This window comes from Telopea speciosissima, chromosome 9 (assembly GCF_018873765.1).
Source record: "Telopea speciosissima isolate NSW1024214 ecotype Mountain lineage chromosome 9, Tspe_v1, whole genome shotgun sequence".
NCBI classification, from domain to species: Eukaryota; Viridiplantae; Streptophyta; class Magnoliopsida; order Proteales; family Proteaceae; genus Telopea; species Telopea speciosissima.
Window position 1 is genome coordinate 4,851,342 of NC_057924.1, and position 24,157 is coordinate 4,875,498.

The following is a 24,157-nucleotide window of genomic DNA, read 5'->3' on the forward strand; positions in this document are numbered from 1 at the left end:
AAATCACTTCCAAAGAATAGTTAGAAGATTAGAACGAAGAGGATAATGGAATTGTGGTCTGTGGGCTTCCAAAATGGACAACACAACAGATGTTTTTGGTCGCTACAAGTGGCTGATCCAGCTACTGGTCATGAACGGTGGAGAATGGACTCAAGGACACGGAACCAACATTCTGATCCATAGGAAAAAGATGAAGCCACATTAAATGACCTAAGAAGTGACGTCATTCCTTCATTAATCTTCTATTTCCTATACTTTTTTTCTTTTTTTGTTAAATTTCTCTTTCCTATGCTGCAGTTAGATGCTAGCACTGTAGCACATGCAATCACTTCACAAGTGGGTCCCAGATAAAATGACCATCCCACTCTTATTTTTGCTGTCGTTTAGCGGGGTTGATCGTTCCAGCTCCCGTCAAGGCTTGATAGAAATCTTTTCCTTGACTATCTTGCTTATGCCAACTCTCATCCTTGGTCTTTTTGAATTGTCTTTTACCAGGAAAATTCAATTTTATCTTAAAAAATAATTTTATTTTTATTTTTTTTACTTTTTCCTCTTCACCTACTGAAAGGAATTATGATCTCAGAAAAACAAAAATTGGAAAAAGAATTTTGTCTGAGAGTGTGGTCTATGACAGCACTCCCATGAGTCTATCTCTCTCCTCCCCATATGAAAAGACACATTTACCCTCTTATTTTGAGGAGGAGAGAGATAAACAAATGGGAGTGCTGGCATAGTCCACACTCTCAGACAGAAAACTACTTCCCAAAAAATATATACCTTAACCTTCCATTTCCTTGACAAATGAGAACCAAGTCGTTCCAAACTTTTAATGGAATGTTTTGATCACGAAGCTTCCTCGTTGAGCCAAGTGCACAACAAGTTTTCAAACAAAAGTATTCGACTTTTACATCACAAAAGATTGGACTGAATTTCCCTCCACCCTACCAATGCTGTCAGTTGGGAGGCACTGGGGCGACCTAACTATAGATTTAAGTAATGCTTTGTTTGATTTGTTTTGAGTTTCCAGGACCTTTTGGATCAGTGGTTTCTCTTTAAGGATTTTCACAGCCATTCTTTGTACCATATTTTTTAATCTCTAATACAATCTTTGCTGACCATTAGCAAAAAAAGAAATTTCCCTCCACCCATAGTGAATGGGATCCAAGAGGTGAGAATATGTATCAGAAGGGTATTTTAGAACATACAAAAACCTTAGGAGGGATTTGTGAACCCTAGGATGGTGAGTAAATTGTCCTCTATGGGTGGAGGAAAACTTTGTGCCAAAGATTTACAGAAAATTAGGAGTTCAGTTCCTCTGCACAAAGGGGGAAGTTGGGGGACTTTATTTAGTTTATGGGACGCAGTTTTCTATTTGGGAGTGTGGCCTACGTGCACTCCCATGTGTCTATATCCTCCCTCCTAAAAAAAGGGGGGCAAAAGTGTCTTTTCATATGGGGACGAGAGAGATAGACTTGTAGAAATGCTGGCATAGGCCACACTTCTGGATAGAGTTCTTTTTTTTATTTTTTTATTTATGAGACAAAAAACGTTAAGTGATTCTGTGCTTCAGCGTGTATCTATGCCCAACTTCAACCACGCTCAAAATGACCGACACCCCTGGTAACTTACTTTGATAAAGACATTTGTACAAACGAAGTCCTAGTTTTCTTTTACCCACGGTGAAGGTCCAAGTCTCTTGGCTTTACGTGAGTTGATTGTTGGCCTCTGACTGCTGCCATGAGGTTTGCTGCTACCTTTGTCTGTAAGCTTATCTCTTGAATTCTGCCTTGTGAAACATGAGTAATTGGATTCATCAGTCGTATTAGGTGATTCATATCGGTATTGATACCATGCCGGTCTATATTGATATCGTATCAGCCATCCGGAAGCTCGATATCCGAACTGATATTGTGCACCAAATCCATGCTGTGAGATGTAGCCAGCTGTGAGCCTTATGGCTGTATATTCTTTTCTCCCTTATTTTTCCCTTTTGTTTGATATTAATTATCGAAGAAAAAACAGATTATCTTTTTGTTTCTTTTTTACTTGATAACTTGATTGAGTTAATTGGTTTTCTTGTCCTCCAATACATGGGTTACATATTTGAGTATCCAGATCTTCTGCGGCGCTGACCCAACGGCTTTGTGCTATGTAGGACCATACGCAATGACCGTCTTATCCTCACCCATGCAAAGCGTTCGGGCAGAGGTAAGTCAATCATTACATGCGGCCTTGTGTCTACGCAGCACGGCTGTTGGGGCAGCTGGCACCGTAGGGGAACTGGATCCCATATTTGATTAGAATTATAGAATTAGGATATCTGATAAATAAATGAAAAATTTTAGAATTATGAAACAAGAGACGTTGGAATTCTTGCTCCATGCATGACGTATCAATGTATCATCAGATTTGCAATTCAGATCTTCTACGGCGCAGCTGCTCATAGCGGCTTGTGTGGCGTAGACTAGGCCATGCATGCAAAGACCGCCTTATTCTTGCCCAAATGCCTTGTCCGAACGAGAGTAAGGCGGTCATTGCGCACACGGCCCAGTCTGCGCCGCACAGGCCGCTACGGGCAACGCGCCGTAGAGGATCTGGATCATCAGATTTGGGCTTCTATTACTTGTGTTGTCCTATTGAAAGCTCTCACGTGCCCCTTTCTCCAAAGCGAACTCGATAAACCAGTGTATTGCTTCTTCCTTGGATCTTCCAACACCCCCTCTCCTCCAATTCTCTCTTTTTAGTTTGTTTGTTTTGGTGGCTGTTTTGGCTTCTGCTTGTTAGAAATTTTACAGGATCGATATGCCGAATCATTGAACAAGACATAAATAATAATATAAGATTCAATTCAATATGTACCCGGATCCATATCGTTTGATGAAGTATTCTTCACAACGTTTATCCCTCCCTGTTGATCTTGTCTATTCCCTTGTCAATATAATTGTCAAAGTTAGCAATTGATGGTCACTGCTAACATTATTTAGATTGGGAGCAGGGACCAACCCTATCAGACTGAACAATTGATGTTTCATTCATAATGGGCTCAGTTGTTGATGTTTCTTCAACCAGTCTTGTGCTCTATTCCTTGGAAGATCACACATTGCTCTAAAGAGGCAAATCACATAGCAGACTACTTGGCGAAAGATGTTGTAAAATCAGGGGCTTCAGGGTATTTAGTCCATTTTCCAAATCATATTGTTGAGGAGTTTGGTTTCGACGCAATGTCAAGACCGAGGTTTAGATTTGATTAGTTCAAGGGGGAAAGGTCCAGCTTTGGTTGAGAGCTTTGCTATAGGTGGGGCTGGTTCCTCTTTTTCGCTTCTCGCTTGGGAATACCCAGGCTTTGATTTTGTATTTTCTTTTTCTCCTTTCTTTTTAATGAATCCTTTTAGCAAAAACAAAAAAGATAAATAATTGAAAGGAAAAGGCTTTCTAATAAAAGAATAATAATGATTAACATAGTTAATGTGAGAGGATGTAGACTCAGAGAACCCCTTCCATAATTGGGAAAGTGTTTCCTATGGGATTGTTTTCAACTCAACTTGAGAATATGACACTGTTCAATTCAACTTCATGGTGTCTATCAAATAAATTCGAATTAAGCAATCAATGTGATCCCATAAAAGAAACATGGTTCTTCTATCACGCTTCCACTCTACTATACATTTGGATCTTTATCCTTTTAAGTGCAGTGTATTGCCCAGTGCATCTCACTTAAGAATTCAATCGGACACCTAACACTTGAGAAAATAAAAAGACGCCGGCCATTGCCTATGTTTTAACGGATGGATTCTCAAGTGAGGTACACTGGACAGTGCCCCACACTTGAGAAGATAAAAATCCGCTACATTGATCATCACATAATAAAAAAATTAAATATTAATATATCTGAGTTAAAGAAACCAACCCTCTAATTGGGTTATCCAAGAGAAATACATAATATAAATGAAAAGGGAAAGAGAGACGGAGAGAAACAGAGAATGCCATCCATCCGAAACATGGTCGTTCTAGTCCTGTTGGGATTAAATCCTGCCTTCACTTCACCTGTGTGGGTTAGGTTTTAGCAGTAAATCCTTTCCTATCCCAAAGAATGTGACCAGACTTCAAGTTTAAACTTTGAAGGGTAAATGAGTAAATCCTCACAACGTTTAACTTTTTGAACCCAGCCGCATTGAGAAGTAAATGAAGAGTAATGCCAAAGTGGCCGACTTATACAATATTGAAGAAGGAATCCCATAAATACCTTTCCGGAAAAGCCCTTTTAGAAATGGCAAGAAGCTCAGCACTATCCATGTACTACAAATGATCTCTCCGATACCTGGCCCGGGCTGACCATCATAGACCATTTGAAAAGATTGGACCCTCAAACCAGCCATTGCAAGTACAGTTAGGTGAACCAATAGGAGGGTTGTAGCCGGCACAAAGATTGGCGACTCGTCGAAAGTGAACCAGCCGCTTTCGGAGTCTGTGTCACCACTACCTTCACTTGATGTGCTTTGGTCTTTCCGTGTTACTTCAAAGACAGTCTCTGATATCCCTAATAGCTTGAGAATGACAGCTAACAGCCCAAACAACCACGCAAGACGATTGTATCCTCGCCATTTTTCTGGTTATTCCACCATGCTCGGACCGATAAGCCACATCGTAGGTAATCTGATAGGGTGCTAAGGTTGTAAACCACGAAAAGAGAACCGACTACGAAGAAGGCCGGTTCGGAGACCTGCATATCAAGTTTCCAAGATTTAAGAAACTATCTTGTCATGTAATTAGCCAACTTAAATGACAATTTCTTGTAATTCATATCTTTATATATTCTCCTCCATATATATAAAAGCTACATCTTTAAAGTGCATTGGACGGTGCACTGCACTTGAGATTTGAATTTTTATCTTCTCAAGTCCAATGGTTATTGTTGGATACATTTTAAAGCTACACATTAGAGCTGCACTAGGTAGTGCACTGCACTTGAGAGGATGAAAATCCTTTCAAGTTCAAATTGATTTGTATGTTTCATCGGCATAGTTCATATCTTTATGCTTTTACCAAAAAAAAAAGTTCATATCTTTATGCTGTTTTATATTTTTTTTCTACGCTTTGGTTTCTGTTTTTGTTATGTTATGCCTCTGCTTCTTTATAGTCAGGATGTAAATGGATATCCAAAAATCTAAATTCGTTCTACATCTGTATCTGTTTAGGGACATCCATAGAGATATCCGGAAAAATATTTGAATACTCTGATAAAAATCCGTCCAAAAAAAATCCAAATACTTAATAATAAAAAAATAAATAAATAATGATCTTGACGGTTTTTGAAGATTCAACAAGTTCTAGAATATGAGGAAAATAGAATAATGATCAGAGAGATGGATTGAGAGTGAATTGTATCTCCTAGGGGGAGTAGGGGTGCAAGTTTGGCCCTAATGGCCCGAACCCACCCTAGCCCGCCCTGTGCCCGAACAGGGTTTGGGTTGAGACACCTTGGCCCTGAGGGCGGGTAAGGGTTGGGAATTTTTGGCCCTAAGTCAGGGCTGGGCCGGGTTAGGGTTGAGGCCTCAGGCTAAGCCCAACCCAGCCCAACCCTGTCTTCTTCTTCCTGTTCATTCTTTTTTTTTTTGGTTCTTCTTCTTCTTCAAGCCTGGCCACCCCATGCATCTCCCTTTCCTAGCCTGCGCAGCCCATGCATCTCTCTTCATATCTCCCTCCTCCGCCCCATTATCGGGCCAATCGGGGTTGGTCTGGCCCGACCCGAGGGTGGGTCAAGGTTGGATTTTTCTAGCTCGAGTCAGTCCGGTCGGGCCTAGGCCCGCCTAAGGACACCAGGCTGGATTGGGGTTTTAAAAGGCCGGGCCCAACCTGGACTTGCTTGTACCCTAAGGGGAGGAAGGTATGGGTTACACAAGACAGACATATAAACGAATGTTCAAAATCCAATTGACCGCATCCAAACCGTTTAGAGGTATTCAGATTAGGCCGGAGAATATCCGGATTCGATCACATCTTATCCGTATCCGAGCCGAATCCGATCCATTTACATCCCTAGTTCATAGCCACAGGGTTTTAGTGTGAGGGGTCCTAATCCTCTCGTTCTTTTGGGGTGGGACACTTCTTGTTCTTTGTATATCTCTTTCCCCTTTTTCTGAATAAATTGATATGAAATAAAAAAAAAAAAAAAAAACACTACTACTACTCCAACTCCTAGTTCTATTTTGAATCTGTGGTGCTTTGGTTACTTATGCAATGATACATACTAATAATACTAGTAAGACTTTGAGGACCGAGTTATCCTCAAGCCACGGTGAAGGCTCTTTCACCAATGATCATCCTTGCATTTGAATGGGGAATAATGAAGGGCATTTTAGACTTCTAACGTATAAAGAGAGGGAGTGATGATGACCATATATTCATGGGTGTATCCTTGGATCGGGCTCCTCTCCTGTGAGTCCAACGCCCAAGGAGACATCAACGGCACTAGGTTGCTGGGTGCACCCGAATGTGTGCCTGTGTGGGGCTCAATGCGCTCAACAACCCAGCGCCGTCAAATGCCTCATCGGGCACTCGGGCTCACAGGAGAGGAGCCGAATCCGTATCCTTCATTGTAGGTGAAGTAAAACTTTTCCTACAAAGATTGTTGGATGAATCCACCAAGACTCATGACTTAATTGGCTAGTAGATGAAATTGTATGAATGGCACATAAAATCCATGACAAAAAGCAAAACTTATGGAGAGGGTTCTCTTGGCAAACGGTATACAAAGCATAGGTATGGTGTGCTCCTCTATGCCGCTTGCTCAGAGAAACTTCTTCCATTAAATTATTACGTATGTGTTTTTCAATGAGAGTAAGTTTATGTTAAATTTTAACCAAAAAAAAAATATTAGATTAAATAATTATGTATGTATTTTTTTATAAGAGCGAAAATTTTAATGTAGCATTTTTTTATAAAACGGTTTAAAATTATATAACCATTTAATAAACCATTCAATTTTAATTCCATTATATGAAAAACTATTCAATAATTGTTTTTTTTTATGAAAAAAAAAAGTTACACTAAAAAATTTACTGTTATAAGAAAAGAAATAAGTGTTTATTTCTATTTTTTATAACAGTAAATTTTTTAGTCTAACTTTTTTTTGTAAAACCTTTTAAAAATCATATAACCATTTAATAAACCATTCAATTTTGATTTCATTATATGAAATCATGTAATAAACGGTTTAATTTTCGTTTCAACACCTTCGCATTGAGAATCGAATCTACTGTACCATTTAACCAGAACCCATCCACGGTTTTAATATCCACTTAGTTTCACCCACAAAAAAAAAGGGTTTAAACACCCCTAGGGTTGTCAATCGGTTGGTTCAGGCTGGTTTTGATTTGGGTTAAGTCAGTTTTGGTGTGGGAATGGTAAAGTCAAAACCAAACCAATAAATAAAGTTCAGTTTCAGCTTGGTTTGATTTCAAGTTGTATCGGTTTGTTATTGTGGTCGGCTTCGGTTTCGGCCCAGTTTGGATTCGATTTAACATCAGTATACAAAAAAAACTTTGAAAAATCTTAATTTTTTTTAATGGGTTTCAGGTTGTTATCGATTTTTTTATCGAGGTAGATCGGTTCTGTTTCGGTTCGAGTTTTTTAGCTGATTTTGGTTTTATTTCAAGTTCTTTTGATTTCCAATGTGATTCAGTTTCGATTTTGATTTTGGTTTTGGGATCACAATACCTCAATTCGAAAACTATCCAATAAGACATCGGTGCAATGCGGTCCAAGCCATTTCGGTTCAGTTTGGTGTCACTTTTGACAGCCCTAGACCCTAAAGACCCCTTTAACGGCATGCTGCCCAGTCCTGCCTGTGCTGCCCAAACACAGGGCCACGCGCAATGATTGCCTTACCCCCGCTCGGACAAGGCGCTCGGACAGGTGTAAGGCGGTCAGTGCATGCCACCTTGTATCTACGCAGCACGGCAAGATGGGCAGCCCGCACCGTAGAAGATCTGGATCCCCGTATCACATGCTTAAAGTAGCAGTCATTTAGGTAAAAAACATGGGCGGGTAGACTTTATTACCGGGCAGCGCAATGTCAATGATGAAAAGGTCGCGACTTTGTGGCAATACATAGGGTAGGTACACTGGTAGGTACACTTTAAGCATTTGTGACCATACAATGAGTAGGTGGACCTGCAAAAAGATTCTCTCCAACCATCCAACAAGGTTCCAATCACTTGTTGAATTATAAGTTCGAGTCCAGACATTCTTCAATGACAATTAACCACTAGAAACTATCTCACACCATCCATGGGATATAGGGGTGGGACTACATCTGGGGTGCATGGTTCTAAGTATTGGTTTGTAGGGCCATATGTATTGGTTTTTTATGTATTGTTTGTTATCCGGCTCCTCTCCAGGGAACTCAGCACCCTGGGAGTGCCAGGGGGCATCCAAGGGTTGGACTGTGTTGCACACATCTCACGTACGCCTAGGGATGTGTGCAGCACAGCCCAACGGCTGGATGCTCCCTGGGCGTGCTGGGCTCCCTGGAGGGGAGCTCAATCCATCTATCTCTCTCTTCACCATATGAAAAGACATCTCTGCCCCCTTGTTTTGAGGATGAGTGAGATAGACACATGGGAGTGCTTGCGTAGGCCACACTCCTGAACAGAAAACTGCTTCCCTTATTATTATATGGGAAAAAGAACGATGTCTGGTCTTGTAGCCCCTAAGCCCAAACACATGAGTGCATGAATCTATCACTACAGCCTTCGTGAAATGAAATATTCCATACATGTATATGCCCCTGTGAGCACTTGCAGAGGCTACACGACCAGCCAAAAATCTCTTGCCCTTATATAGAAATAAAAAATGGGAGAGAGAGAGAGAGAGAGAGAGAGAGAGAGAACGTTGCTTGGTCGCGTTACCCCTACGCCAGCATGGGACAAATGGGATCGCAGTACTAGGCAACCCACATGGGGGCGGGGTAATCATTTCGCCACCGCCCTATGTATGGGTGTAGGGATTTGCGACCAAGCATCATTCTTTTTCCTAAAAAATTACCTTCGGTAGGAAACTAGTGTTGGTGAGGATGGAGTAAGCTGGTAGTAGACTGTAGCACAATTCAGGCAAAGAACGTAGAGCCCAACTCAACAGGAAGAGATAGCTCAAGCATTGCCAAGTGAAGCTTTGCAATGAAGGAGCCGAGGATAGGACTGTTGTTGCTCAATAGAATCTCTAGGAGACCAGTGGACCATCTCTTCATTTGGGTCAATGTTACAGCCCAGTTGGGGGTGCGCACCCAAGAAATGCAGATGGGTTCGAGTCAAAATAAATGGACTTCCAGCCCTTTGTATGAATCCTGAGTCCAGTGAGGATGTCTTCTGTTGTGGAGCCATAGAACCACCCCACCTGTTTACCCCACTGTGTGTTGTACTCGTAGTCACAAGTCGCAACTAAGATAGCTGCCTTGACAGATATCGAAAGATCTTTCGGATTGTCCGGATTTTCATTCATAACAAATAATACCCGACCATGATTCCATAAATTCAAGACATTTTCCAAATTTCGCTGAAGTGTTTCATAAGGTGATTTTCCTAGCAAAAGAAGAAAGGATTAACTTAAGGAGAGAGTTTTCATACATGATCGTGCATGGTGCCGGTTATGCTTTAATTTCATTCATTGGATGGACATGATTGTGTACAATACACGGTTCGGACATGATCGTGTACAATACATGGTTCCTCATCCCCATCCAACGGTTGCAAGCACTATCGTGACATGACACTCGATTGAACTCGAGTTCATTATTTATCTCCCACCTCTTATTGTTCATGGTTTGAAATACCCTTCTCTGGCCAAATAAAAGGGCATGGGATGGATGAAGAGATTCTCTCTTCACCATGGGTGGAGAGAAACTAGGTCCAAGAAGAAAAATGCCAAAACTCGAGAGATTTAAACATTTTACCTCAATATGAAGAACTACGTACCATTTATGAAACTTATATATCTTGCTTTAGTTTCTGCTTCATCTGGTGATAGCCCATATATAACTTCCCTTCTATGAAAGCATCCTGTTCCACTATAAAAGGGCCCTTGTATTCCTGCTATTCCGCGCCCAAATTCGAGAAAAAACGTAATAAAAGTGAAGGCAATTTTAGAAAATAAATTAAGAGAAGATGGCATTTAAAGGCTGACTCAATCGGACTCCTCTACTTCCACCTGCCCCTACTGTCTTGTGCGCCCCTCACACAAGTAAGGCGGAATGTACCACCTTACCCCTGTCCAAGCACCCTGCCCGAGCGGGGGTAAGACGGTACTTTCCACCGCGCTTATGTATGAGGGCGCACGGCAGTATCGGGCAGGCAGAAGTAGAGGAGTTGGACTTGGGTGTTTTCTATGTGTTTAACTCACATGTTGTAGTACAACCAATTGGTTTCCAAACGGGTCATCCTTCGGGGCTCCGTAGAACTGTTGTGGGTTCTGAACAAATCCACTTTCGCTTTCTTTCTTGAAACCAAGTAGGAAACACATTGCCATGAGAATGATCTTTGGGTTGTTTGCGAACATATCACAGTCAACGTTGAGCATGAAAGGGGAGTTTGTCATCACTCCTGAGACTCTAGTCTGACCATTTCAAAGTTTTCAAAGTTAATATTCTAAGTAATGTAAGTGTATTTAGATTTTGATACCTTTTAATTTGATAGTTTTCGATTGTTCTTTATCTTATTCTCAAAAGTTCTTTAAGTCAAGGTAAAATATAGTTTTCAAAAATAATTTGAAAATGAGTTATTTTTCAAGTATACTTATCATACGATTGAATTTACCCTCGTTGAAAAAAGAAAAAAGAAAAGGTGTGTTACACAAAAGGGCAAAAAAAGTAAGGCTACAAATTATTTGACATCTCAAGTGATGTCAATAAGATGATCCTATTGCATAATGGGGGAGTCCAGCTCACGTTCACGTACGTGAGCGTATGAAAACGGCTCACAGCCATCAAGATGGAATCCACCCCATGTGCGTACGTGAGTGTGAGCCCAACTCAATAGGGATGGTAAAGATGTACTGCTACTAGGATATCATTTTCGATACCAGAGACTGAAGCCTTCTTAGTTCTTACCAAGACATTCATGGCCCCTGCTTTGTAATGATGCGGGTGCTTGGGCCGCTTCTCTCTGGACACATATACCAGGTGTGGCACCACATCCGAAAGATTTCCATTGTTTTCCCATATGACCTGCAAATTAAATGTTATAAATAACAAATTAATGAATCCTATTTGGCTTCGGTTAGTACTAAGCAAGGAATATTGGGTTACCTTAACTATACTCGGATGGTTTCTGCGTTCTATATTTGAGAAAGCTTCAAATTCACCACTCAGTTCACATGGAACGGATTTCTGAGTAGCTTCTTCAATTCTTTGGCAAAGCTCTTCATATTCATTCTGTAAACTCAAAGATAGAGATGAGAGATATATGGGAAGATATAATGGAAATTAGAAAGATCTGGAGCTATATACTACCTTAATCTTCTTCCATTCCCTTTGGAAATCTGAGGATGAGAGATGGGAAGTTGGCTTGGTGGGCTCAGTATAAAAAATACATGAAGGGGGCTCTAACTTGAACTTCATATTTTTTGCAGAAAGGCACCCAAAGCTTTGCAAACTTAGATGCTTCCAGAAGAGAATAAAAGGTAAGAGGAGAAGCTCCATCATCAGAGACATAACAAGCTAGCTTGTGAGCTGGGTAGTCTACAGCCAACAAGGAGAGCACAGTGTTGACAGTGATAATTGGTGGTTCAAGATCTGGATCTGCTGTTGTCACAAACATGTCCACTGGGGGTAGCTCATCACCAACCCTTCAATTTGACATAACTTTAGTATACACACAAAGAGTGGTTTTAGGTACTATTTTTATCATCGGAGAATGCAAAGTAGACCTAGAATGCATACCAAACACTGCCAAAAGAAAAAGAAGAAGAAGAAGAAGAAGGAAGAAAGATCTCTATATATACCATTGTAAGAGGCGTTCAGGGTAAGTGATGTAATCAACAGGAGACCATTTAGCATTCATGGTGAGGATCCAGCAGAAGGTGAACCATGACTCACAGAGGAATGCAAGCTTCCAAGCTACGCCATGAACGTTGAATGATAGTAGACGATACAAGAGGAGGAGAAGAAGGAGAAAGAAGATGATGAGGTCTAGGACTCTCTGAAGGGTGTTTCTACCAGGGATTCTCTCTTGGAGGGGAATAGAAGAGATGGGATTCGCCATGGAAAATGGAGATTGAGAATTGGGTCACTTTTAAGAATTAAGATCGTCTTATATATATGATAATCCTGCTCGGTTTTGGTATTTTCCAAAATATCCATTAAGCTTCCTTTTCTCTAGTTGAGAGTTGGGGTGACACGGATTCCTCTACTGCCGAGCTGCCCGTACTACGCTGCCCTACTGTGCAGACAAAGTAAGGCGTGCAATGACCTGCCCAAATGCCTTGCCCGAGTGGGGGTAAGGCAATCATTTCATGCCCTATTGTGTCTGCACAATAGAGAAGTTGGGGCAGCTCGGCAGTAGAGGATCCGGATCTTCATGCATCTTAGTAACAGCAAAATTTCGTCCCAATTCAAAAACACATAGTCATAGTCATAGGCCTCTATTAAGTGTCATTCCTACTAAAATGTCTCAGTTGGAAATTTTATCCTCTCAAGTGTGGTGCAATGTTCAATGAATCTTTAAAGTTGAGAGGATGAAAATCCCTTAGTTGGTTCCTTCACTAGATGGAGATAAATTATTTTCCAGATTATTCGTCTAGGTAGCAATTCTGCTCTCAAAAATAACAAAAAAACACCGACATATAAAATGCTATTCTATATACCATCTGCTCCTCCTGATGAGCAAGATAGAAACCAATGAAATCACTTCCAAAGAGTGTTATCAAAGAGTGCAAATGGAGTAGAGAACTTGAAGAGTAGTTAGGAGATTAGAACGAAGAGGATAATGGAATTGTGGTCTGTGGGCTTCCAAAATGGACAAAACAACAGATGTTTTTGGTCGCTACCGTTTATACTTTACCTACAAGTGGCTGATCCAGCTAATGGTCATGAACGGTGGAGAATGGACTCAAGGACACGGAACCAACATTCTGATCCATAGGGAAAAGATGAAGCCACATTAAATGACCTAAGAAGTGACGTCTTTCCTTCATTAATCTTCTCTTTCCTATACTTTTTTTCGTTTTTTGTTAAATTTCTCTTTCTTATACTGAAGTTAGATGCTAGCACTGTAGCACATGCAATCACTTCACAAGTGGGTCCCAGATAAAATGATCATCTCACTCTTATTTTTGCTGTCGTTTAGTGGGGTTGATCGCTCCAGCTCCAGTCAAGGCTGGATAGAAACCTTTTCTTTGACTATCTTGCTTATGCCAACTCTCGTCTTTGGTCTTTTTGAATTGTCTTTTATCAAGAAAAATTCAATTTTATCTTAGAAAATAATTTTATTTTTCTTTTTCTTACTCTTTCCTCTTCACCTACTAAAAGGAATTATGATCTCAGGAAAACAAAAATTGGAAGAAGAATTTTGTCTGAGGGTGTGGTCTACGCCAGCACTCCCATGTGTCTATCTCTCTCCTCCCCATATGAAAAGATACATCTACCCCCTTGTTTTGAGGAGGAGAGAGATAAACAAATGGGAGTGCTGGCATAGTCCACACTCTCGGACAGAAAACTACTTCCCAAAAAATATATACCTTAACCTTCCATTTTCTTGACAATGAGAACCAAGTCATTCCAAACTTTTAATAGAATGTTTTGATCACGAAGCTTCCTCGTTGAGCCAAGTGCACAACAAGTTTTCAAACAGAAGTATTCGACTTTTACATCACAAAAGATTGGACTGAATTTCCCTCCACCCTACCAATGCTGTCAGTTGGGAGGCACTGGGGCGACCTAACTATAGATTTAAGTAATGCTTTGTTTGATTTGTTTTGAGTTTCCAGGACCTTTTGGATCAGTGGTTTCTCTTTAAGGATTTTCACAGCCATTCTTTGTACCATATTTTTTAATCTCTAATACAATCTTTGTTGACCATTAGAAAAAAAAGAAATTTCCCTCCACCCATAGTGAATGGGATCCAAGAGGTGAGAATATGTATCAGAAGGGTATTTTAGAACATACAAAAACCTTAGGAGGGATTTGTGAATCCTAGGATGGTGAGTAAATTGTCCTCTATGGGTGGAGGAAAACTGTGCCAAAGATTTACAGAAAATTAGGAGTTCAGTTCCTCTGCACAAAGGGGGAAGTTGGGGGACTTTATTTAGTTTATGGAACGCAGTTTTCTATTTGGGAGTGTGGCCTACGTGCACTCCCATGTGTCTATATCCTCCCTCCTAAAAAAGGGGGCAAAAGTGTCTTTTCATATGGGGACGAGAGAGATAGACTTGTAGAAATCTTGGCATAGGCCACACTTCTGGATAGAATTCTTTTTTTATTTTTTTATTTATGAGACAAAAACGTTAAGTGATTCTGTGCTTCAGCGTGTATCTATGCCCAACTTCAACCACGCTCAAAATGACCGACACCCCCGGTAACTTACTTTGATAAAGACATTTGTACAAACGAAGTCCTAGTTTTCTTTTACCCACGGTGAAGGTCCAAGTCTCTTGGCTTTACGTGAGTTGATTGTTGGCCTCTGACTGCTGCCATGAGGTTTGCTGCTACCTTTGTCTGTAAGCTTAACTCTTGAGTTCTGCCTTGTGAAACATGAGTAATCGGATTCATCAGTCATATTAGGTGATTCATATCGGTATTGATACCATGCCGGTCTATATTGATATCGTATCAGCCATCCGGAAGCTCGATATCCGAACTGATATTGTGCACCAAATCCATGCTGTGAGATGTAGCCAGCTGTGAGCCTTATGGCTGTATATTCTTTTCTCCCTTATTTTTCCCTTTTGTTTGATATTAATTATCGAAGAAAAAACAGATTATCTTTTTGTTTCTTTTTTACTTGATAACTTGATTGAGTTAATTGGTTTTCTTGTCTTCCAATACATGGGTTACATATTTGAGTATCCAGATCTTCTGCGGCGCTGACCCAACGGCTTTGTGCTATGTAGGACCATACGCAATGACCGTCTTATCCTCACCCATGCAAAGCGTTCGGGCAGAGGTAAGTCAATCATTACATGCGGCCTTGTGTCTACGCAGCACGGCTGTTGGGGCAGCTGGCACCGTAGGGGAACTGGATCCCATATTTGATTAGAATTATAGAATTAGGATATCTGATAAATAAATGAAAAATTTTAGAATTATGAAACAAGAGACGTTGGAATTCTTGCTCCATGCATGACGTATCAATGTATCATCAGATTTGCAATTCAGATCTTCTACGGCGCAGCTGCTCATAGCGGCTTGTGTGGCGTAGACTAGGCCATGCATGCAAAGACCGCCTTATTCTTGCCCAAATGCCTTGTCCGAACGAGAGTAAGGCGGTCATTGCGCACACGGCCCAGTCTGCGCCGCACAGGCCGCTACGGGCAACGCACCGTAGAGGATCTGGATCATCAGATTTGGGCTTCTATTACTTGTGTTGTCCTATTGAAAGCTCTCACGTGCCCCTTTCTCCAAAGCGAACTCGATAAACCAGTGTATTGCTTCTTCCTTGGATCTTCCAACACCCCCTCTCCTCCAATTCTCTCTTTTTAGTTTGTTTGTTTTGGTGGCTGTTTTGGCTTCTGCTTGTTAGAAATTTTACAGGATCGATATGCCGAATCATTGAACAAGACATAAATAATAATATAAGATTCAATTCAATATGTACCCGGATCCATATCGTTTGATGAAGTATTCTTTACAACGTTTATCCCTCCCTGTTGATCTTGTCTACTCCCTTGTCAATATAATTGTCAAAGTTAGCAATTGATGGTCACTGCTAACATTATTTAGATTGGGAGCAGGGACCAACCCTATTAGACTGAACAATTGATGTCTCATTCATAACGGGCTCAGTTGTTAATGGGCTCACACATAAAATACGAGTTCGGTTCCTCTGCACGTACCAAGAGGTGAACGTACATGTGAGAGCCAACCACCTGTCCTATTTTTACCATTTACAAGGGGAAGAGGAGATTTTATGGAAATAAAATGTGATTGGCTCTGAGATGTACGTTCACCTGTTGATACGTGCAGATGATCCATTCTGTAAAATACAAACTTTACACTTTTAGAAACGGATTAACTGAATCATCTACCATTAAGGAGACCACCCTCCGCATAGAGCCTCATCCAACCATGCCTATCAGTCAACACTCATCCACTAATCTATATTCATAGAATGACTAAATGCTAACCCATAAAATTGTCAGAGCTAGCAACTAATGGGCACTGCTAACATTATATAGACTGGGAGTAAAGACCAACCTTGTCGAACTAAACAATTGATGTCTCTTTCATAATGGGCTCACACATAAAATACAGTACAGTTTTAGAACGGATTAATTGAAGCTTCTACCACTAATGATACCACCTCCTGTATAGGGCTTCATCCAACCATACATACCCATCAGCCAACACCCATCTATTTTTATAGTAACCGAAAACATATATAATTGGGGAGTAGGTTTAATATAGTAATAAAGCTTTGTGATCAGAAAATCAGATCTAAAGAATGTACAAATCATTTATCCAAACTTTGATAGAAAGTGAGACATCAATTAAATAGCAAATAATATGTTAGAGCCATCCAACGGTCTGTAATTCAGATCCTCTACTTCCAACGGTCTGTAACACCACTAAAACAACAACATAGCCAAGCTCGAGCAACCACGTTGCTTCTTATCAAGTCACAAAAAATATTACTCTTAAAGCTTTGAACTCGATCTTCAAGGTCATGGGCTCCCACTCCTTCTCCTTCTCTCAGGTATTATTAAGGTCCCCTAATATCCATGCATGGCAACCCAAAACATGGCTTCTGCAACCCATTCTCTCCTCTTCTCGTTTCTATTAGTAACTTGTCTGGTCTCAACCTCACAGGCATTCTTGGGAGGCTATGGTTATGGGTCTGCTGGATCATCAGGGAAGAAAGTCATGAACAAAATTGATGGTTGCTGGCGCTGGACTTCTAACTGGGAATCCAATCGCCGTGCCTTGGCCAACTGTGCCATAGGCTTTGGTGAGGGGACGATTGGAGGCAAATACGGAAAAATTTACGTAGTTACTACTCCGGCCGATGATCCAGTCAATCCGAGGCCCGGCACACTTCGGTATGGCGTAATCCAAACAGAGCCTCTGTGGATAATATTTGCTAAGGATATGGTCATTAGGTTACAGAATGAGCTCATTATGAACAGTTTCAAGACCATAGATGGTAGAGGGGTTAAGGTGGAGATAGCTTATGGACCTTGCATCACAATACAAGGTGTGAGAGAAGTCATAATACATGGAATTAGTTTACATGATTGTACACTTGGGAAGTCAGGAATGGTCTGTAGCACTCCAACACATGTCGGTCATCGAAATGGGTCAGATGGCGACGGCATTGCCGTGTTTGCATCGTCGAATGTATGGATTGACCACTGCTATCTTGCACGATGCGCGGATGGCCTCATCGACATAATCCATGGTTCAATAACCATCATAGTCTCCAACAACTACTTCACCCAACACGACAAAGTAAGTGTTATGGGTCTAATGGGGCTCGATCTAGTGTATGGGTATTAGATTGGACCAGCCTGACTAATATAAGATAGGTTAAAGTGTTTGATTTAACGCGTTCCATTAGGATGTATTAGGTCAAATAGAAAAATATGTTTCTAAATGAGCTTGATTTAATTTACAGGTGATGCTATTGGGACACAATGATGCTTTTACAGCAGACAAGATTATGAAAGTTACAATTGCCTTTAACAATTTTGGCCCAGGTTGTGTGCAGAGGATGCCAAGGTGAGGGATGGGTTTATGAAAGGGTAAATTACACGTCACCCCCTAGTTTTCAAACGAAACTCAGATCATCCCCTAGTTTTTGAAAAAACTCAAATCACCCTGGTTTAGACTCCAATATGACAAATTAGTCCCTATCGTTAGATTTAGGGTAAATTACACGTCACCCCGTAGTTTTCAAACAAAACTTAGATGACCCCCTGATTTTTGAAAAAACTCAAATCACCCCCTGGTTTAGACCCCAATATATCAAATTAGTCCCTAACGTTAGTTTTATGCCGTTAAGTGTTGATGTCACCCAATTAAATAAATTTAAATCCCTAAACTATCCTTCAACAGTGTATTGTAAATTTAATTCTAATGTTTTAGTACAAGGGTAAAATAGTCCTTTCACACCAATAACTAACAGCAGACTAACACTGTTACTGTAGAAGGGGTGGTTTGAGTTTTTTCAAAAACCAGGGGGTGATCTGAGTTTCGTTTGAAAACCAGGGGTGACGTGTAATTTACCCTCAGTTTTATGTTGTTAACTGATGATGTCACCCAGTTAAATAAATTTAAATCCCTAAACTACCCTTGACCAATGTTGAAGATGAAGGAAATGTAGTATTGTAAACTTAATTCTAATGTTTTAGTACAAGGGTAAAATAGTCCTTTCACACCAATAACTAACAGCAGACTAACACCGTTACTGTAGAGGGGGTGATTTGAGTTTTTTCAAAAACCAGGAGGTGATTTGAGTTTCGTTTGAAAACCAAGGGGTGACATATAATTTACCCTTTATGAAATTGGAATTTGATAATTATTAATGAGCAGTTGTACTTTCTAATCAGGTTTCTCCCTAATATATATTAATCCTCTGATTTGCATTACAGGGTGAGGTTTGGGTATGCCCATGTAGTGAACAACAGATATGATCAGTGGCTAATGTATGCTGTCGGTGGAAGTGCCAATCCAACGATCTTTAGTCAAGGAAACTACTATGTAGCCTCTAACAATCACAATTTCAAACAGTTATTATATATAAATATCTAGGTGTGAAGCCTTTTACTTAAAATTAATAATTACAATTGGGAACGCTAGTTGTTGTTTTAATTAACTGAGATTGTTGAATTGGATTGCAGGTGACTAAGAGAGATTGTAATGGAGGGTGGGTGAATTGGAAATGGAGGACTTCCGGGAATTTATTTTTGAATGGAGCTTATTTTGTTCAATCTGGATATGGGTCATGTTCTCCGCAATATGCCGGAAACCAGTGGTTCATAGCTGCTCCGGCATTCATGGTTCCTGCCCTAACAGGCGATGCTGGTCCTCTCCGCTGTGTTCCAGGACAACGGTGCTGAATTAAAAAGTTCTACCTAGCTTTGTGTGATATTTTTCTACGTTTTTTTTCCCTTCCTTCTTCATGGAAGAGAATTTTCTTTTCCATGCAAAATTTTCCCCTTTTGTATGGGTTGATCTTTTTCTTGTAAACTTTGAGAACTTCTCGGATCCAGATCTTCTACGGCGTGGGTTGCCCGTTCTATCGTGCTGCACAGACACAAAGCGGTGTGCATTGACCACCTTACCCCTGCTCGAATGCCTTGCCCGAACGAGGGTAAGACGGTCATTATGCACAGTCCTGTGTCTACGCAGCACAGACAAGACAGGACAGCGCGCCATAGAAGATCTGTGTTGAAACTTCCCATAAGAAAAGAGAGAGAGAGAGAGCGAGAAAGAACACACCTATGTATAATCAATTGACGACTGGTTATAGAGGAGATTTTCCCTTTCATGCAAACTATTTGCACCAGATATAGAATAATTTTGTGTGAGAACAATGACCCTTTTCATCCCCCAAGATGTGGGATAAGGGATTTGGGATTTGTTTTCAACTACATCACTTTAAGAAGTGAGAGGGAACGAATACGGATTAGGGTCTAGGACCCATAAAACAAACTAACAAATGACTCTGACAGTTCCAATGGGGACTAGTTCAATCAAAAATAGGATTCGCGTCATGTTGCGGTCTAAGAAAAGTGTTATGCACTCCGATCTGCCCGGTTAAATCGGTCTTCTTAGTACTTAATTAAAATATTAAACTAAATATACAAGAAGCCAAATAAACATAACTACTGAAATACACATGAAAAATAAAAAGGTAGGGTTAGAACCACATACCTGAAGTGGTTGAGTGCAAGGTAGGATTAATATACAGAATGTAAAGATAAAGTTTGTGTTCTAACATCCCGGATCGAGTTGGTTCTAGAGGAAGAAGAAGAAGAAAGAAGAAAGAAGAGGAAGGGCAAGACGAAGGAAAAAAAAAAAAAAAAAGAAAGAAAAATAAGAATAAGAAGAAAGAATAGGAAGAAGAAGACAAGGTCGGGTTGGACCGGACCGGACCGGGCTTGGCTCAGCCTAAGGCATCAACCTTAACCCGGCCCGGCCCTGACTCAGGGTCAGAAATTCACAACCCTGAACACCTCTAGGACCAGGATATTTCAACCCAAGCTTTGTTCAGGCTCAGGGCAGTCCATGGCAGGCTTAGGCCGTTAGGACCAAACTTGAGGTAGGATTGCGTACACCACCTTACATGAAATATCAAAAGAGAAGAAGAAAACAATGACAGAGCGTGAAATACAACAAAAGAGGAGGAACCCTTACCTTGTATAAAGATCACGAAGTAGAAGGGTAGGGGAATGCCCTTGACGAGATACAGAGAGTGTGTGTGTGCGTGAATCACGTAGTCAAAATCCTCAAGGAACTAGAGTTTTAAAACTCCCTTTCAATGGCTCTTGATGAGGCATAAAACAGCCCACCAATCAGAGGCTGCCACGTGGCCGTCCTAACCTCAGTCCGAGAATCGAATTGAGCCGAGCAGAAAACCGGGTCGACCCGATCTCCGATAAGTCACCTGACAGAGCCGGATTCGCACAAGTTAGCCGGTGGCTGAGGCCGAGCTCACACAGGTCAGCCATAAACCCTTGGCCGAGCTGACTGCCAAGACCAACCTCTCGGGCCGACCTCCCAGGCCAAGGTGACTGCCAAGGCCGACCTCCCAGGCCGAGCCCTCCTACGTGGAAGCTACCATAGCGCCCCACTGGGGATCGCGGGGCCACGTCAGCGCATCTCGAGAATCACGGGATAAGAATCGAGTCACGATCCCAACGCGATACGAAGTCACACTCTACATGGACTCTTACCTTAATAAGCACCCGGCCCCGAAATTAGCTCCCCACTCCGCTCTACACGAGAAAGCCTTCCGAAAGAAAGACTCCTACCATACTAGGACTCTCCCAACCGCCTCATCTCATCCTCACTCTATAAATACCCAGGTATGGAGTATTATTCCTCATCTCGCTTTTTACTAGCTATTACGCTGTTGCACTAGTGATCTAACTTGAGCATCGGAGAGTCCTAGACCGGAGCCACACCGGCCCTCTTGTGCTCATCACTTAGTCCTTGCAGGCTCCTCCGAGGGCGAACCAAGCGTCGGAGATTTCCACACGCAATAGCTCTCAACTTTGCTAAAAAAACCCTCTAAAACATGAGAGAATAGTATGCTTATAGGTTTAAGAGGTTCCACAACTCCTTAACACATCATAGAACTGGAAATCCCCATCTTAATCGTTCATTTGTATGAAATTAGATGGTTTATCATCAATGGCCAGGGATGCATCATATCCTTCCTTTTCAAAGTGAATGGCGTTGGGTAATCTCAGCCTTCAACGGGAATTCTTGTTGTGATTGGGTGGGAAGGCTTGCGTTTTATACTACTTTGTACCATATTTGGTATGAGAGAAACCTGAGAATCTGGGCAGGGAAATCTAGAACGCACCAGCAAATTTGGGATTGTATTTATTTGAGATTGTGGGGAGGCTTTGAAGCTATATTCCATATGTTCCAGACTCTTGTAGAAACAGTCTTATTGTCTAGTTGGAGTATTCCTGTTTCCTTTCTTGTAATTTCCTCCCCTAGGGCCTCTCCAATTGAGTAGCCTCTTTCTTTATCCTTTTCTTGTCCCCTTTTCTGAGTGTCCTTGACTACGAAAATTATTTCTTCCAATTCCCTGTCTGGCCCAGTTCCCCCAGTGCCTCTTATAAGGGGGGTGGACTCCACTTGAGCAGAGTGTTCAGACAGGGGTAGGGTGGTCATTGTGCCCTCTTGTTAGAGGTATTGGAGAACTGGCCCAGACAGAAACTGGAGGGGATAAAGATCCTGTATTTTGGCACTTTGTTGAATATATACTTCCATTCATCCAAAAAAAAAATATAAGATATTAATTAAACTTTCATCACCATTATCACATGATATTAATTATCACAATTATCACATGATATTGATACTCAATGATTGTTTTGTTGATCAATTAACTTCACACTTTTGAGAGATAAATTAACGAGTTAAGGTGTCCAAGTGGACCAAGATTATTGGTGTTCAAGTTTAACCCGGAAAGGATGGATGGCTTGCGCCAGTGTGCTAGACTTGGGTTGGTGGGATGCCTTGTGAGCTCGAACTCTAAGGCTATAGTGCATCTAGTTACCACGAAAAGATGTGAGATTTGGAACTGTTGGTATTGGTTCGAAGAGGTGTTACAGCTGGTGGAGATTCTTCAAGCTTCGGTGGATTTCTCTTTTAGAGAGAGTAATAGAGCTGCGGATTTCCTTGCAAATTGGGCTTGTGGCAACCGGGCAAATTCGATTTTTGAGTCTCAAGGGGATTTACCCGCGAATTTGCGACCCATAATTAGGGAGGACAAGGCTGGGCTCCCAATTTTTCGCTTTTAAGGTAAATCCCTGGTTTTTTTGCTATTGTAAGGTTGGGAACCTCTTGAGTGTTGAGAGAGCTTTGTTTTCTTTGGGTTTGGGGTAAGGCGGGCTATGTCCCCCCCCCCCCCATGTATTTGCTTAGCTTGATTTTAATAAAATCCTAGGGGCCATCTGGCCGGGTCCCAGAGAATATTCGGGGTAAAAAAAAAAAAAGTTTAGCCCGGTAAGTCCGAGCCTACCAAAAATTACAAGGCCTTCGTTGGGATTTTCAGGCTGGGGTGGGTCAAGTTGAGCCGGGCCCCTCATGTGTGCCTAAGATAAGGGTCATGGATTAAGTATCTTATATTTAATAGGACAAAATTTTCTTCCACCTCTAGAACATTCACCACACCCTCCTAGGGTTTGTATAAAATTTTAGTATTTTCTAAAAACACCCTTCTGATGCCCTCTCCAATCCATCCCACATCCGTGGCTAATGGATTCCCATTCGCCGTGGCTAGAGGGAAACTCAATCTTATTTAATATAGTCATTGATTGAATATATTAAATATATAAAATTATAAACATGTAAATTTGATTATTCTATTACTAATACATTGAATTAAGAATATTCAGCAAAAATAATTTAAGAGCAATTTTAGATTTGGAGATTAGCTGCATTAGTGCATATTCTTCTAGGCGATGGCTCGTACACATGTCTAGTAATCTAATTTTCATATTAAACAAAAGCAGAGGCAGCGGTTGGGGGATTATTTTTGTTCCCCACATTCCATTTTTATAGTAACCAACAATAGGGCGGTGTGAAAAGAAAGTCAAATTATAATGAATTAAGGTACAAATAAGTGTATAAACTATTTTGTATTCTTGTATGCTTCATTTGAGAAAGTCAAATTATAATGAATTAAGGTACAAATAAGTGTATAAACTATTTTATATTCTTGTATGCTTCTTTTGAGAAAGTCAAATTGTAATGAATTAAGGTACAAATAAGTGTATAAACTATTTTGTATTCTTGTATGCTTCATTTGATACCAAAAAAAAAAAAAAAAAAATTTGACGACATCAATTAAATAGCATATATGAGATCAATTCAACACCACCCCTAGTACAAAGTCTAGGTCGTGCAACCACGTCCCTTCACTCTATATTTAAGGAATTTGGATCTTCTGCGGTCATCACCACAAGTCGTCACACGGATTTGATGCAAATTCAATGATTGATAGACAAGCTCAATTTAAAATTTAAGATTGTCGCTCAAAATTAAAAAATGTCAAGTCACGCTCTACCAACTATTGAATTTGCATCAAATCCATGTGATGGCCTGTGAGTTGAGCGCAGCACGATTGCTGCTCAACCCCAGGTCGTAGAGGATCCAAATCCTTACTCAAGACTCTTGAAGGTCATGGGCTCCCACTTCTTCTCAGGTATTATTAAAGTTCCCCAACTATATCTATCCATGGACATCTCAAGCTAATTAGCAAACCAAAAC

General features: G+C 40.9%; 2 pseudogenes; one reads left to right on the forward strand and one right to left on the reverse strand.

Annotated features, from left to right (window-relative positions):
- Positions 1-4,111: 4,111 nt before the first annotated feature.
- Positions 4,112-12,276, reverse strand: LOC122639891 (annotated as a pseudogene).
- Positions 12,277-16,945: 4,669 nt separating this feature from the next.
- On the forward strand, positions 16,946-19,263 carry LOC122639886 (annotated as a pseudogene).
- Positions 19,264-24,157: the final 4,894 nt, after the last annotated feature.